This window comes from Streptopelia decaocto (genome assembly GCF_964273445.1).
Source record: "Streptopelia decaocto genome assembly, chromosome: 5".
NCBI lineage: Eukaryota > Metazoa > Chordata > Aves > Columbiformes > Columbidae > Streptopelia > Streptopelia decaocto.
In genome coordinates, this window is record NC_138659.1 from 34,787,725 (window position 1) to 34,802,125 (window position 14,401).

Genomic DNA, 14,401 nt, shown 5'->3' on the forward strand with positions numbered 1-14,401 from the left:
TTATGTCCGTGTAACATCTTGCTCTCAAGAGAGCGAGAGGAAATCACGTTTGTCCCTTTGAACATAAAAATACACCTCTTAGGATGCATCATTGCAAGCCTTGCTAATCTATGCACACACCTTCACACAATGCCGGGAAATCAAGGGCTTGGTTTGTTTAATCTGACTAAAAGCACAGGTAGAGAAGAATACTGTATCTCACTATAAATACATGGGTGGGGGAGGAAGAGGAGCTGTTTGGGTGAAAGGACAATGGTGGCATGAGTACAAATGGATGCAAATTTAGGCTGGGAACTACAAGAGGTTTTAAAGCCATGAGAGAGCCAAGGTCCTGCAGCAGCCTTCCCATTAGAGCAATAACAACCAACAAGGCTCAAGAGCCAGAGCTGCTGCTCCAAATATGTCCTTGAGAACAATCCAGCAGGACTAGTCGTCCAAACGGCTGATGAAAAAGCAAAGTCTGAAGGCAGTCGAGTGTGAAAAAAAATGAGGGTTTTTTCCTCTTTCCACCAAGTAATGAAAAGACAGGATTATCGTAACTTTCTGAATGGGACAAACCCCTCTTTCCCTTGGCCTCAACGCTCCCTGCTCGCTCCCACAAGTGAGCAGCCACCAGCTGGCCCAGGGAACAGAAGGGGCTGCGGTGAAACAGCACAAGGCAGAACTTCTCAGTTAAGGTGTGAGCAGCAGGTATGAGCTTCAACGTGCACGGGTGAGACACCTGCAAAAGGTGGGGAGGAAAAAGCAGGTTTCAATATTTTTGGTGAGGATTTTAGGTGGCTACTATATTCTTGATGTAGTTTAAGGTACTAACAGCTCCACTTATTCAACCCCACTTGGCTTAGATCTGGCAGTCCTGAAGAAGAGGAATGGGCTAACCTTTAAAATACAGGGAGAAGTAACACAATTTAATGTAGATTTAAGGTTTTGATCTACATTTGATCAGAAGGCTTCTTTTAGAGACTGAATTACTTCCTCTAATTCCACAGGACTTTACCATCATTCAGATTTGCCATTTACAAGCAGTTTAATGTTGCCTACCTAAGCGAATCACCAATGCCGCATTAAGAAACAAATCAATAGCCAAGCCATTAGCAAACCTCCAGCTGTAATTCTCAGACATAAAGGAAGGGGCAATAAGCCTACAAGAAACATTGCTCCCCACTTCAGCAACAGGCAGGAGCCACAACCTCTGCTCCAGCCAGCCATGGTTTCTAGAGGCTTGAGCTGGGATAGCAACAGCCCACTGACGGTTTTCACTTGCTTATTTGGAGGATATGAAAGGCTCAAGGAGAAGATACCATCCAAACTGGCTTCCACCATCCTCTCCCCTGACTAATTAAACAGGCAATATCACACCAAATATCCACTGAAGTGTTCGTAACTAGAATCATAGAATCATTCCAGTTGGAAAAGACCCTCAGGATCATGGAGTCCAGCCATAACCTAACTCTGGCATTAAACCACGTCCCTAAGAACCTCGTCTAAACGGCTTTTAAACCCCTCCAGGGATGGTGACTCCACCACTGCCCTGGGCAGCCTGTTCCAATGCCCGACAGCCCTTTCCATGAAGAATTTTTTCCTAATATCCAATCTGAACCTCACTGATGCAACTTGAGGCCATTTCCTCTTGTCCTATCACTTGCTACTTGGGAGAAGAGACCAACACCCTCCATGCTCCAACCTCCTTTCAGGTAGTTGTAGAGAGCGAGAAGATCTCCTCTCAGCTCCTGTTCTCCAGACTGAGCAGCCCCAGGTCCCTCAACCACTTCTCATCACACTTGTGCTCCATGTCCCTCACCAGCTTTGTCGCCTCCTCTGCACTCTCTCTAGTACCAATTGTCCTTCTTATGATGAGGGACACCAGCTAGTACAGAGCAGATGTAAGCAATTAATCAGCTGAGCAGGTAATCTCAAAAACCTGGGTGATATAGTTAACTGAATCATTTTAAGAAAACAACCTGACCACTACTAAGGAACAGAAAGTAGATGTGGCAAAACTAAGTAAATTTACTGTTGCCCACAAGTGATTTGTGAAAAAAAATAATCAAGACTCTCATTTCCATCCAAACATGTGTGATGTTAACAGAGCCCAAATCACACTCCTCCTGTCATTTAGTCTGATTTGTCAGTGTGGTTCTGTGCAAGCCTTGGGGGAGCACAGGACAAGAGAGATTTGATGGTAAAGAGGAATATTTCCCTTCTCGCACTCCATGGCCCACATGAGTGAACCCACGAAGATGAGCCAAGTGCCTGCTGGAGCACAGGATCCCAATTCACACACCCATCAAGCAGCTTTTACAAACAAACAATCGCAATCTTGCAAAGGTGGAGCGGGATGTATTTCAGCACAGCGTGCTCCAATCCGACTGCTCACATCCATATTACACAGGGCACTGGTAACTCTGCTGGGAGATGCTGTTATAAGGACAACCCAGATTTAAGTTGTTTACAACCCCAAATTGCCTCGGGGAAAACTGCATGAGTGCCTTGTAGGATTTGTTTGTCATGTTGCATGAGACAGGGGTTCAATGCATTGCAGAGACTTCGCCAGGTACAGTACATCCAGCAAACTACTGCATTAAAAGAAGTGTGGTTAGATAGATCTTTGTCAAGAGGAAGCTTTCTTCCCCCAGCTTATTCTTGAAGACCTAAAGAGGCAAGTCTGGTCTAGAGCAGATGCTCTAAGCCTCCGCTCAAAGTACAGCACAAGCTTAATCAAAATTTATGGTGCATAAAATTAAACACATGAATACACCTTTGAGGGATGAGGACTAGACGAAAACTCGTACCAGAGGAACAGACTTTTAGAAAGCAATATAAAACTAAATGAGCTCAAAGGGCCCTCACAATGAAAGCCTAACACGGGTTTACATAAAAAACCCATTATGTCTGATTAACCTAGAGTTTTCCTGTTGATTTGTCTGATTTATAACGAAACAGATCAAGAACAGCAGCTATTTTCTACACTAGCAAAATTCTTTCCTGTAATCTTCAGTGATGCAACTTTACATTGTGCACATATGGGCTCCATTCCTGACACAGCTGTACAATATTCCTGTTTGGCAGGCAGCATACGTTCTCATCTTATAGAAAATTACACTGGAATTGGTGGAATTAAAAGGAATCCCATGTCTTTTCTTGTTTCCAAGTTGCCTAGGACAGAAGCTACTCAAAGTGCTGAAATACGAGCACATGGAAACAAATATTTGTGTTACGCCTTCTGTGTATGTATTAAGAAAGAAATACAAAGCTCTGGTTTTGTATAAACTCTGAAGAAATTACTTGACTTAATGACTACAGTGCGAGATTGGGAAATGGCAAATCAAAGAGCAGCAGTTACAGAATCACAGTTCTCTAGAAGAAAAACAGGGGAAAATATTCAGGGGAATGTTTTTCCCCTTTCCTGTCCAGTTTTACATGTAGCTCCCCAGTAGAAATTTGCCCTTCCGAAACAAAGAGAAAAGCCCATTGAGTGCAGAGCCATGAGCCTTGGACACCATCTGCCGCAAGCCGAGAACAGGCAACATTCAGCCCCTTGAACAACCCAACGTGATGAGCAGCAAAATTGCAGCATCTACCTTTTCGGCCAGCCTGAGGGTTTCTTGCAAACACTGACCCCAGTGCTCCCAAACAAGACATTTCTGACGCTGTTTATGGCAAGAACGCTTGAGGTTTTCCTTTCCAGGGGCTGCCGTGTGTCACTTGGAAGGGGTCACCTCGTTGCAGTGCTCCAGACACATCCTCGTGTCACCTGCTGGGCCTCCCCAACCTGTTGCCACTAGTGCTCCTTGTTCCCACCCTGGTTTCTTCCTTTCTCATCCCTCTGATCCCTATAGGTCTGACAATTGCCCTGCTCAAGCCACATGCTTCTTCTTTCCAAAGGTGCTGGATATATTAAAGACCAGCAGCAGAAAAGGACAAGACGGGCCAAACATCAGTGTCAGCACTGTGTGTCCTAATGCATTTACGTGTGTGTGATCTGTGCGACTCTTTCCAGTGCTGTGCCCCTAAACAGCTCAGAGAATCACGGTGTCACATCCTGGTTTGATTACGGAGCAGAAGCTGCACGCAAAGGTGCATCTGGGGAGGTTTGGGTAGGATCCTGCCCTGTCAGCCGGCTTGCGACAGTTGGTGCTGGTGCAAGCGCTTTGTTTCACCTTCCTGAGCACCAGGACCCAGCCCAGTTTGGAGAAATTCCATACATTGCCACATCCTGCTGCCCAGTGCAGCCATCCCAGCAGCATTCTAGCACCAACCCAGAAAAGTAGGTGTTTTATTACATAACACAAGGTGATGCTCCTGGGAGTTGAGAAATAAACCAGACAAGCCAAGAAGATGACAAGTGCCAATGTAACAGCAATGGTTTTACCATTGGACTGAATTAGCCCAATACATATTGAAATACTTGGATATAAACTTCTTACTATTCGCTTGGTAGAATACTAATAAATTCAATGCAGGCTGTTAGCAGACTATCAGACCACAACCAAGGCAGCCTCTGACACCCTCCCCATTGCTGGAATTTGGAGAAAATCCTGCTTGCCCAGCACCAGGTGGAGGCATCGCTCCCTGTCAGAGGCACCTTTCCAGCCACATTTACTGCAACAAGTACCTCACAATCCTGGCTTCAGAATGGCTGTAGTAATATTTGCAGTTTCACCTTGCTTTTTCAGTCTCACAATTGATTCCTCATTGATTTCTTCAGAGCTTCTCCTCGTTGGAAAAACTCTGGAGGAAAGGGAGGAGAAAGAAGCAATAAGCTCTCCCTTCAACATGGGAACCCCAGCGCTTTGCAAGGCAAGTGAGCAGAAATTAAAAGTCATGCTCTTTACCAAACTGGGCCCAAACTCTCTCAAATATTATGCCGAAGGATTCCCGTATTTGTTTCTTTGCCCTCACGCACTGACACCAAATATATTCAGTAACGTGGAAATACAACATTGACTATTCCATATGGCGCAGCAAATTGAGCTTCAGCATGGTGAAACCCCCTGTGAAAGGTGGTTGCAACTGCCCCATGTTCAAGACAATTTTGGACAACTGCGTTCTATCATCATATGCTTGCGCTCACATGTTTCAGTTTATTATCTCTGAGACTCACAAGGGACCTGTTCCTATAGCACAGCCAAATCTGCCACCACTCCATTTGGTGCACGGACATGTAACAGCACTTACAGTCCCCTTCCAAAGTCTAACAATAGCAAACTATTCTTAGCAGCCCCGTGGTGGGAAGTCAGCCTGAGAAGCCTGTATATTTGTTCCTTCCTATCTGTGTGGGACCGAAAGCACAGCCTGGATTTGTCCCGCTTCACTGAAGTGCCCATTATCTGCAGCTGATAGAGAAGGTTCAGCAGCAGCATCTTCCTGGCGATGAACAAGGTGTGTTGCCTTCAAAGCTGCTCCTTGCTCTTCTGCTCACGACGGAGCAGCTCAGAGGTGATCAAGCTACTAAAATAATCTTTATAATTTAATCTCCCAAAGAGACAGAGGAGGAACTGCTGCCCACATTGTGCCTTTCAGCTCCCCTAAGAGGCAACCAGAGACTCCAAGCCCATATGTGCTCGGCAGCTGAGGGTGCACATTGAAAACCCCACCTCTGCGGTTCTTTAAGGGGTTCCTCTAGTCTGATAAACCACAGCCTCTGAATTACAGCAAATCCACACAGACCACTGGCTGCAAAAAACACCTGTACTTGCAGTTCCTGTGCATTGGCCCCATCTCACCTCCAGCAGGCCCTGGGCAAGAATGCTTAATGCTCTACGCACCCCATTTCTTGCCAAATTTTCAGTGCAATATACAGGCATTTCAAAGTCTATTGTCTTTTAATGCAGAGCAGTTTTTCCATACCATTCCTGATTATTTTTTGTTCTTTTACACCACTCGTCACACCATAGTAGGTGTATTAGCCCCCAAGGGCACGATTCAATTCACAGCTCAGGGTTTACCACCCGTAGTGGGATTTACACCACAAATTTAGGAGGAAGCAAAACTTCAGCTGCTAAACAAGGAATACCCAAGCTGGCAAGAGCATCATCTGGAAAGACCCCCTGAAGGAAAGCGTCTCTCCCTCTTCTGACCATAGAGGGAGCTGAATCTCCAGTGTTAACCTCTTTAAAAATAACAACGAAGCAAGCACTCAACTCCAAGCCCCAATATACAGCCCAGAAATTATACTGCCCCCTCTTCCCAGCACAACACCCAGACCTCACATGCAGAAGGCAGTAGCAATGCGGATTAAGTAATTAATGCCCCTGGATACTGTTTCCCCTCAAACTACAAGGGATCACAGAAGAGGGAAAAAAAACCCCACACACTTGTTTAAATATGATTGATTGCTCTTCGCTGGCATAACAAGAGAAAGAAATCAGTCAGTGATATTCTCCATGGTTCCGCTGGGGCTTTGTCAAACACTATAGCTCCTGCACTTCACTGAATGATAAATGGCTTTTAAGAAGTGATTTATGTCTGCGAGCATGTTGTTATTGATTACTCTAATCTCACACTGGAAAAGTCTCTTCATACCCTACTGTCCTTTAAATCACCCTGACAGTTTAGAGGTTGCTGTTTAACAACCTCCTAAGGCGTATCTTCCTTGTCAATCTTATCAAGCCCTTGTTTAATTGTAAAAATGTAAATAAAATGCAGCGAGCTTTGGCCTAATGCCTCACAACTTGGAGATCCCTTCCAAAGAGAGCAACAAGAGATTCTTCAGCTGCACTTGAGGCTTGTCAAGCATCATTTTAATTCAAAGTAATTTCTGGCTCTCTTGGAGCTCAGCAGTGGTTTGATGGGTAACAAGACATGTGTCAGAGCCAGGAAAGCCTTCGTGATTCCCTGATGCCTAAGGAACATCAGTTAAAATACCAGTTAAAGAGTGAGGACCCCAAACTGGGGACCACCTGTGACTTTGTTCTCCATCCTCATCATGCAACAAGGTGTTGCTTTCGGTGGCAGCAGAGATTAGGAGCAGCTCAAAGGTGACCCCAGCATTGGCTTCTCTGGCCACTTTGGTGCTTGTTAGCAGATCCCACTCCTGTGTCCAGCCAGCTTTGGTTACACTGGTAAATAGAACATCTTGCTTTCAACACTGGATGCTCAGCAAAGTAACCCAGTAGTTACACCTCAGTGTGTAAACAAAAGACATTGTTTATGATACACTGAAAAGTTTGTGGTCAAGTCGGACTTGCATGTGCGCCGACATGAGGCTTTTCACATCCTCTGGGTATTCTGACCCCTGCAAAGCCAATGTTGGCATCTCCTCATTAGGTCTCAGAGATGAGATGCTGTGAAATCACCCCCAACAGCTGCAGAAAGGCAGCTCCTGGCATCCCTCACTCCAGCCACCTGCTCCCCTGGCATTTATCGGAGTCAGAAGCCACCACCGGAGCTGCAAAGGTGCACAACGACCTAAAGATTGTCCCAAAACACATCTGTGTCATCAAAAAGAAACTCTCAGGCAGCACAAGGCTCTGGACTTCATGAAACTTGAGGACCTCAAGGGATCTCAGCTCAGGAAACCAGCTGACCACAGGAATAAAGCGTGTGGATGGAGAAAACTGGCCGCTAAAACTGAACAAAGGAAGCAGCGGGATTGTGAGGCTTTTCTATAGGGTTTCTCCCAAAAGAATGTATTAAAAATTAATGCTGTGTGTATATTAAAAAAAAATAGAAACGGTAAAATAACAATTACTATGCCAGCGGTGCTCCAACCTATTTCTGTTCTCTTAAACCCTTTCCACCTGGAGCATTTCTAAAAAGCCTTTTGTTTGCATTGGATTAATCAGAAGCAGCAGCGATCTGTCTGCAGACTGGTGATACTCCACCGCTCCACCTGCAGTGGTGGAGCTCATCCCCTCCACAGTTATGTGCTAGATCCTAAAGTACCGAGCATCAGCTATTAGCTTCTTTTTAATTAATCTAAGAGAAAAGCTGCCGGGGAGGACCACGCTTCAGTCTCATCAATGGGATTCCATGTGTACAGCACGCTAAGCTCAACTTAAGCCTTGTTCCTCTACATTGCTGGGTTTAGCTCAAACCAGACGCAGTTCTTGAAGGGACTGGCCCTGCGTCGATCAGGTGAATCTCTACATCTCTCTGCATCTCTCTTAAAAGGACTGTTTTCCAAATCAATTCAAGTGCCTTAATTTCACTCAATGCAAATTACACAAGATGGCTTTTAAAGAAACCTGGCTAAATACACTGCATTTGTAAATAACTGCTGGACAACACTTCTTCCCTCCCTGTAAATGTTATTCTTTGAGCCTTGGAGAAAGGCATTAAAGCAGCGTAGCAAAGATCTTATTAAGCAGCAACTTACTAAATCAAGAATTCAAATTAATAGCATAGGCATAGCCTGACTTAAAAACCTATTTTAAAACTAAATTAAAAAGCAGCCGCATTGCCAATTGACAAGATTAGAAAGGTTTCCCTGGCAATTGTTGAGATTACAAACTAATGAACCATGCAGGGAAAAGATGGGATGGGGGGAGGGCAGTTGCATTGTCCATTTTTAACAAATATGGTCACATTTCAAGGACTCGGAGAAAGCATTATAGCCTTAAGAAAAAGGAAAAAGCTTCCTGAGTATTTTTCATTTCAGCAAATGCTTCGCCTTAACCTGAGGAAGCCCTCGTCAGTGCCAAAGTCCAAAACAAGAGCAGCAGAGGCAGATTAAAACAACTACAAGGTTGGTTGCTGGAGCAAAGGGAGCAGGATGGGCTTTACAAAGCTGGACCTTCACCCACAGCTCCCGGGAAAACAAGCAAATACCGGAGTCTGAACTAACCGGGGAACTGGAGCTTCTAGCTCAGCTGGGGACATCAGGGGTTTGTAGGGAAAGAACAATGTCTGGAAAACAGGAGCTGCAAGGTGAGAGAGGAGGGAAACAGGCTTGTAGCCAACATGTCTTGAGGAACAGAAACAACTTTCCATGTCGGCTGGAGGTAGGGTTAGAAGTAATAAGGTAAAACTGCAGCGAGATGAGACATCTTTATAGTGGTAAAGTGCTGGGATCAATTCACTATAGAAACTGAGAAATCTCCATCAGCAGAAACTCTTTACAAAGAGGTTGGACACTCATTGGCCACAGCAAAGCTGGCCACAGGGAGATGGGCCAGATGACCTCTTGAAGTTGATCCAGCCCTATTTTCCTGCAATTGCACAAAATATCATTGTGCAACAACACAGCAAAGTCTTTTCTTCGGCTTATCAGACCTCAGATTGAGATCTAACTCCAGCTCCGACCCCTTTGCCGTCCTTAGGCTCTGCCCACCCCTGTGACCCCATCAATTGAGCCTCTCCCACATGTAGCTATGGTGAGCAACTCACATCTCCTAAGGATGCAAGCCCAGGAGGTTATTTCACAGCCTGTTTCAGGCGGAAGGATAGAGAAACAAGGCAGACAAAAAGGAGGCAGGCTTTGCTGCTGCCCCAAGAAAAGCAGCCTAGCAACCTCCACACAATAAAACACAAAACAAGCAGACAGTGTCCTGCAAAACGGGGGTTTCCAGCTGCTTTGCAGGGTTGGTGGTGAGCAGCTCCTTTGTAAGTCTCCTAACAAGCACATCACTGATGTTGACCGCTTTCCTCCACTCAGGTACCATAATTAAGTTTGTTTGTTTTTCCCTGGGAAGAAATTGCCTACAAACCAGACTGGGAGGATAACACCTCTGGCTGCCAGACCCGGCTTACATGAACTGACTTAAAAAGGGCCGGTCCGAGACCAGAGCTGCATGAAAAACCACACAACAGATTCACAAATAAAATAGCCCCAAACCTCTCAAAGCCAAATATTTACAGTTGCTGCCTGAGCGCATTTGAGTTTTTCCACCTCCCTCTATTATTTGCTTTTTAAAGTTAACACCAGCACCAGTCAGATACTTTCCTGCCCTTACTCACAGGGCAGGCAACAGGCTGGTGTGCAGGAGCATATAGAATTGCCTAAGCTATCTTGTAGAAAAGAAAATCTGCACAATATCACTCCTGATATCTCATTGCATTTATATGATGAACTGTAGTGGTGAGTGCTCAATATACCTGGCCCAACAACAACATTATTGCACAGCAGAAAGTCCAAGGATACATCCCACCTACCTCAAAGGCCCATGCAAGGGGAAGCAGGAGGAAGACATAGATGTCTTTGGAATGATAACAGCTCCTTGGAGGACCCATATGATGCAGGGGAATGAGCCAGGGTGACACAGTACGGGCAGTGACCCCACCAACAGGATCCATCTGGAAGCATCTGAGGATGCGTCCTCACGAAAGTCGCACTCAGCACCCCCCAACACAGCAAGGGCATGGAGCAACTTCAGGTCCATCCAGAAACAGTGGGTGTGGGACAGACAGAGCAAGTACAAAAGTACAAGCTGATAAACCCACCTGGGCTGCTGGCTGAGCTTAAATATGCTCCTGGACTCATGGGTGGAGGCCCCAGGTGAGGCTAATTAAGGCTCATTAGTGCCCTCAGCTTTATACTGGACACAGGTGGCCTCAAGGCTCCTCCTGATCAGTGTGTCCCAGGGCACCTGGACTAGACCCGCTCCTCCCCCTCTAAGAGACTCCATGGTAAAGCACAGTTTTTAGAAGAAAGAGAGTCTGCGCAGGTTTATGAGCACAAGAATTGGAAGCGCCCATCAGGCACACCAGAACGGGTGTTTAGAAACTGTTGCATGGCCATATATACCTCCAATCACCCTAATAAAGCGCTGCACGCTTTTGGAGGAGAACAACAGCTCCCAGAGAGCTCCAAGAGGCTTCAGAAGACTGAACGGGGCTCTGAGCAACCTGATCTGGGTGAAGATGTCCCTGCTCATGCCAGGGGGTTGGACTAGATGAGCTTTGAATGTCCCTTCCCACCCCAACTATTCTATGACTCTAAGACGGTTATTCTATGGAATGGAATGAGTTATGCTATGACTCTTCAAGGTTTCTCCATTATCCCCTTGCTTTCCCATGGAGAAGTCACCTCCAGCCTGGAGGAGAGAGGCGATGCATGGTCCAGGGCAGAGGGGCAGTAGCTTAGATGAGCAGCAGACAATTCAGCTTCTCCACTAGATACTTAAGCCTTGGCCTTTAAAGAGTCTTTGGGGACCTTTGCAGGGTGGCAGCTCAGCTGCTGCATAAGCAAACAGCCCCCCAGTGGTCCCCTTGCGAATGGGCATGGACTTCACGTTTGAAACTTGTGACTGTACAGGCAAAATCAGGGGCTACCTGACTAGGAGCACCCCAATTAAGCAGAGCAAGGTGGACCATCAATCAGAAAACGTCCTGTCCTGCCCAAGCACCACTTCGCTCCCCATGCCACATGATTTGGTTGCAAGCCTGGCTCTCCACCCAGCTCTTCCTCTATAGAGGCGAGGGTTTGGTTTCACCTGTTCATGGGAGAACATCAGACAGAGCTTCTCCTCCCATCCCCGACTTCAGTGGGCACCAGCTTGCGGATGTGACAACATGCAAAGATGGGAGGGTGAAAAACGAGAGTTTGGAGCTTTGGGTTTCCCATCCTAAATGCCGAGCCTACACACTTTGCATCCCTTTATCGTGTACAAACTCGCAGTCTCTGGTGCCCCGTGAACCCCTTCCCTGGGGTACTGGAAACCTGCCCTCACCACTCCAACCCAATGCCTCCAGCAGCAACAAAAACAAAGGGGTTTGAGCCAAACCGAGAACTGGTTTGACACAGCTATTTTCTCCTTGAATCACGAGCCCAGTCCTGCCTCAGCACAGCCAACGCAGCCCCAACTTCGACACATCAGAAGAAGATGGGCCAAGAGCTGGAGACGGAAGGCAAGGAGGACCATGGGGGAAGACCACAGAGGACCACAGGGCATGGAAAACCTGCTATGGGGCAGGAGTGAAGAGGCTCAAGCAGAAGCTGGAAGGAGAGACCTGTGCAAATGGAGAATAAAGTGTAACACGATGCTGCCCTCTCCTTCCAGCAGCAAGAGCTCCTGGTGAGGAAAAGAGGTTGGAGTGGCTGGACCACAGGAGCTGGAGCTGAGGTGGCTGTGACAACCAGCCTGTTCTCACAAGCTTCTGGCCCATAGTGGAAAAGCTGAGTGGCACCAGACGGGATGTAAAACCACTACAGGTTATCATATCACATCATCTGCCATGTTTAGCAGAGATGAAGAATTTCACCTGGTTATCCTCATGTTGCTCAATGTCTTCCAGCAACGCCATCCTTCTGGCTTTGGGGTTACTGAGGGATGGAGCATCCCACTTCCCTTGGTGATTTGCTCCATGGTGAATCATCCTCACTGCCCAGGGGACCTGCCGTGGGATATCTTGGTTACCAGCAGCCACCATGTCCCTCTGGAGAATGACACCTCCCCTGCTCTGGAGGTGCAACCTCCATCCTTTGCTGGTTTCCACCAAGTCACCCTCTAAAGATTTACCCCCAGGGCCTGTTATATACTCTTCATTATCTCCTATTTCCCACTCCCTCTAGGCTGTCTGCATACTTTAGCAGCAGAGGTTTTTTTCTACTTGCTTCCAGGTCTTTCCTAAATATTCCTGAATAATAAGAGGCTGGAGTGGGTGCGTGACTAAAGATCACACGCAAAAAATGGGAAAGCAACAGATCCCTCGGGGAGTCTCTCCTTCCATCCTTCTTCCATCTGCCCCAGGCTGATCAGATACTGGAAGCAGAGCTGGAAACTCCCCAGCCAGCCACGGTATGTGCTGGGAAATCTGTCACCTCGGTACAGTAGCCTCCAAGCAGAGAGACTGGCCACCGCTACTGGTATTCCTGCGGGTGAGGAGTATTTGGCTCTCATTATTTCCACTAGACATGTGTATGAGAATCTGCACTTGAAAATCCCCTGCAAACACTCATGGGTTGGGGCTTTGATGCAACCGACCTCATTGCCTCCATCCTGCTTTCATCTAGGCGGGTTCAGCCTCTGGGCATGTTGACCAACCTTTGCCAAAGTCCACCCTGGTGTCACACCTTGCTGGCCAGGTCCCCGCGTGCCTCTCTGACCCTGGGGCACGGTGACACTGACCCCCTCTGCTCCACTTTCCTGCCAACAGATTGCGGAGCTGCTGCATGGGGTCCTGCAGCCAGATTCCCCCATGGACAAGCGGCAGTGGCTGCTCACAGCCGGCCAGCGAGGTGAGACACCCGGAGCAGGAGGGCTGGGGACCCAATTCTGCCCGTAATGCTTGCCACCAGGTCATTTCCAAGGGAACCTGGAATTAGACAGCAGCACAGTGTGAAATTATTAAGAGGTAACTTTGACTGCACTACATTAATTTAATTTATTAGAAGAGGATTTACACTGGCAGGTAGTTCCTGGATGGAAATGGGAGATCCCGTATGTGAGCAGAGACATTTTTAGGACTGTGCATCTGTCTATAGGTTCGCAAAGTTTCATAAGGCAGCGTTTCAACAGCTTGACAGCCCCAGATGAGAGAAGGGTTTGCAAATTAGAGACTAATAAAAGTCGGCTAATTTTAAAATGAGGAGAAATTTAAAGTGAAGGTCCAGCAAGCATGAAAGCACAGGTTAGGGGTAATAATAAATGAGTCGTAATGCCTGGACTCACAGCCACAGTGTTGGATAGTCACTGTGGAGCAGACAAACACAGCAACATTAAGCCATCTGCCCTTCATTTTCATGACCAGCAGCAGGAATATAAACCATCTGATTTCTTCTGCTTTACACTTTCAGTGATTCCCCCAGAGACAGGAGCAATAACCAGGTCTGGAGGAAGAGAAACCAGATGAGAACAGGCACTGAAAGCCACTGCGCATCCCTGGCTCTCCTGCATGAGTAAACCTGGGGTGGTTTCTCTCCAGGCAGAGAAATTGTCACAGCGACAGGAAAAACTGCACAGAGTGCAAGATTCATTTCAAAGTTACACAAAATCTCAGCTAGATATCACATTTTCTACATAATTGATAGAGTTAAATAAATACCATCAGATGGAGATGAAGGTCACAGTAAGGCAGCGCCCAAGATAAGCAGCATGGAGCATCCTCCAAAGACACCTCCCTCTTGCCGCTGCCTTTAGAAGGGTCCTGGATGGTGGGTTGAGTCTAGAGACCTGATTTAGGAACCTAAAAATAAACCCCATCCCTGGTGAATTTCCAGCTACACAACTACTTTCCCTGCCTATTGCTACCTTGTCGTGAGGATGAGCTTATATCAGAGGAGATCACAAAGTGACACCAAGATGCCTCCCATGCAGATTGCGAGTGGGAGCTCAGCAGCTCATCCCCAGTAGCACAGACCATGGATAAACTCCCTTCCTTTGGACCTCTGGGAAAGCTCTGCTGAGGGACTATTGCATGTGTTTGCCTCTCAACATTCTCAGCAAGTCCAGAGTTGCCTATGGGACAGCAGGTTATAGCCTGTCAGCTTCCCACAGCCCAGTCCTGGAGGACTCAGCGG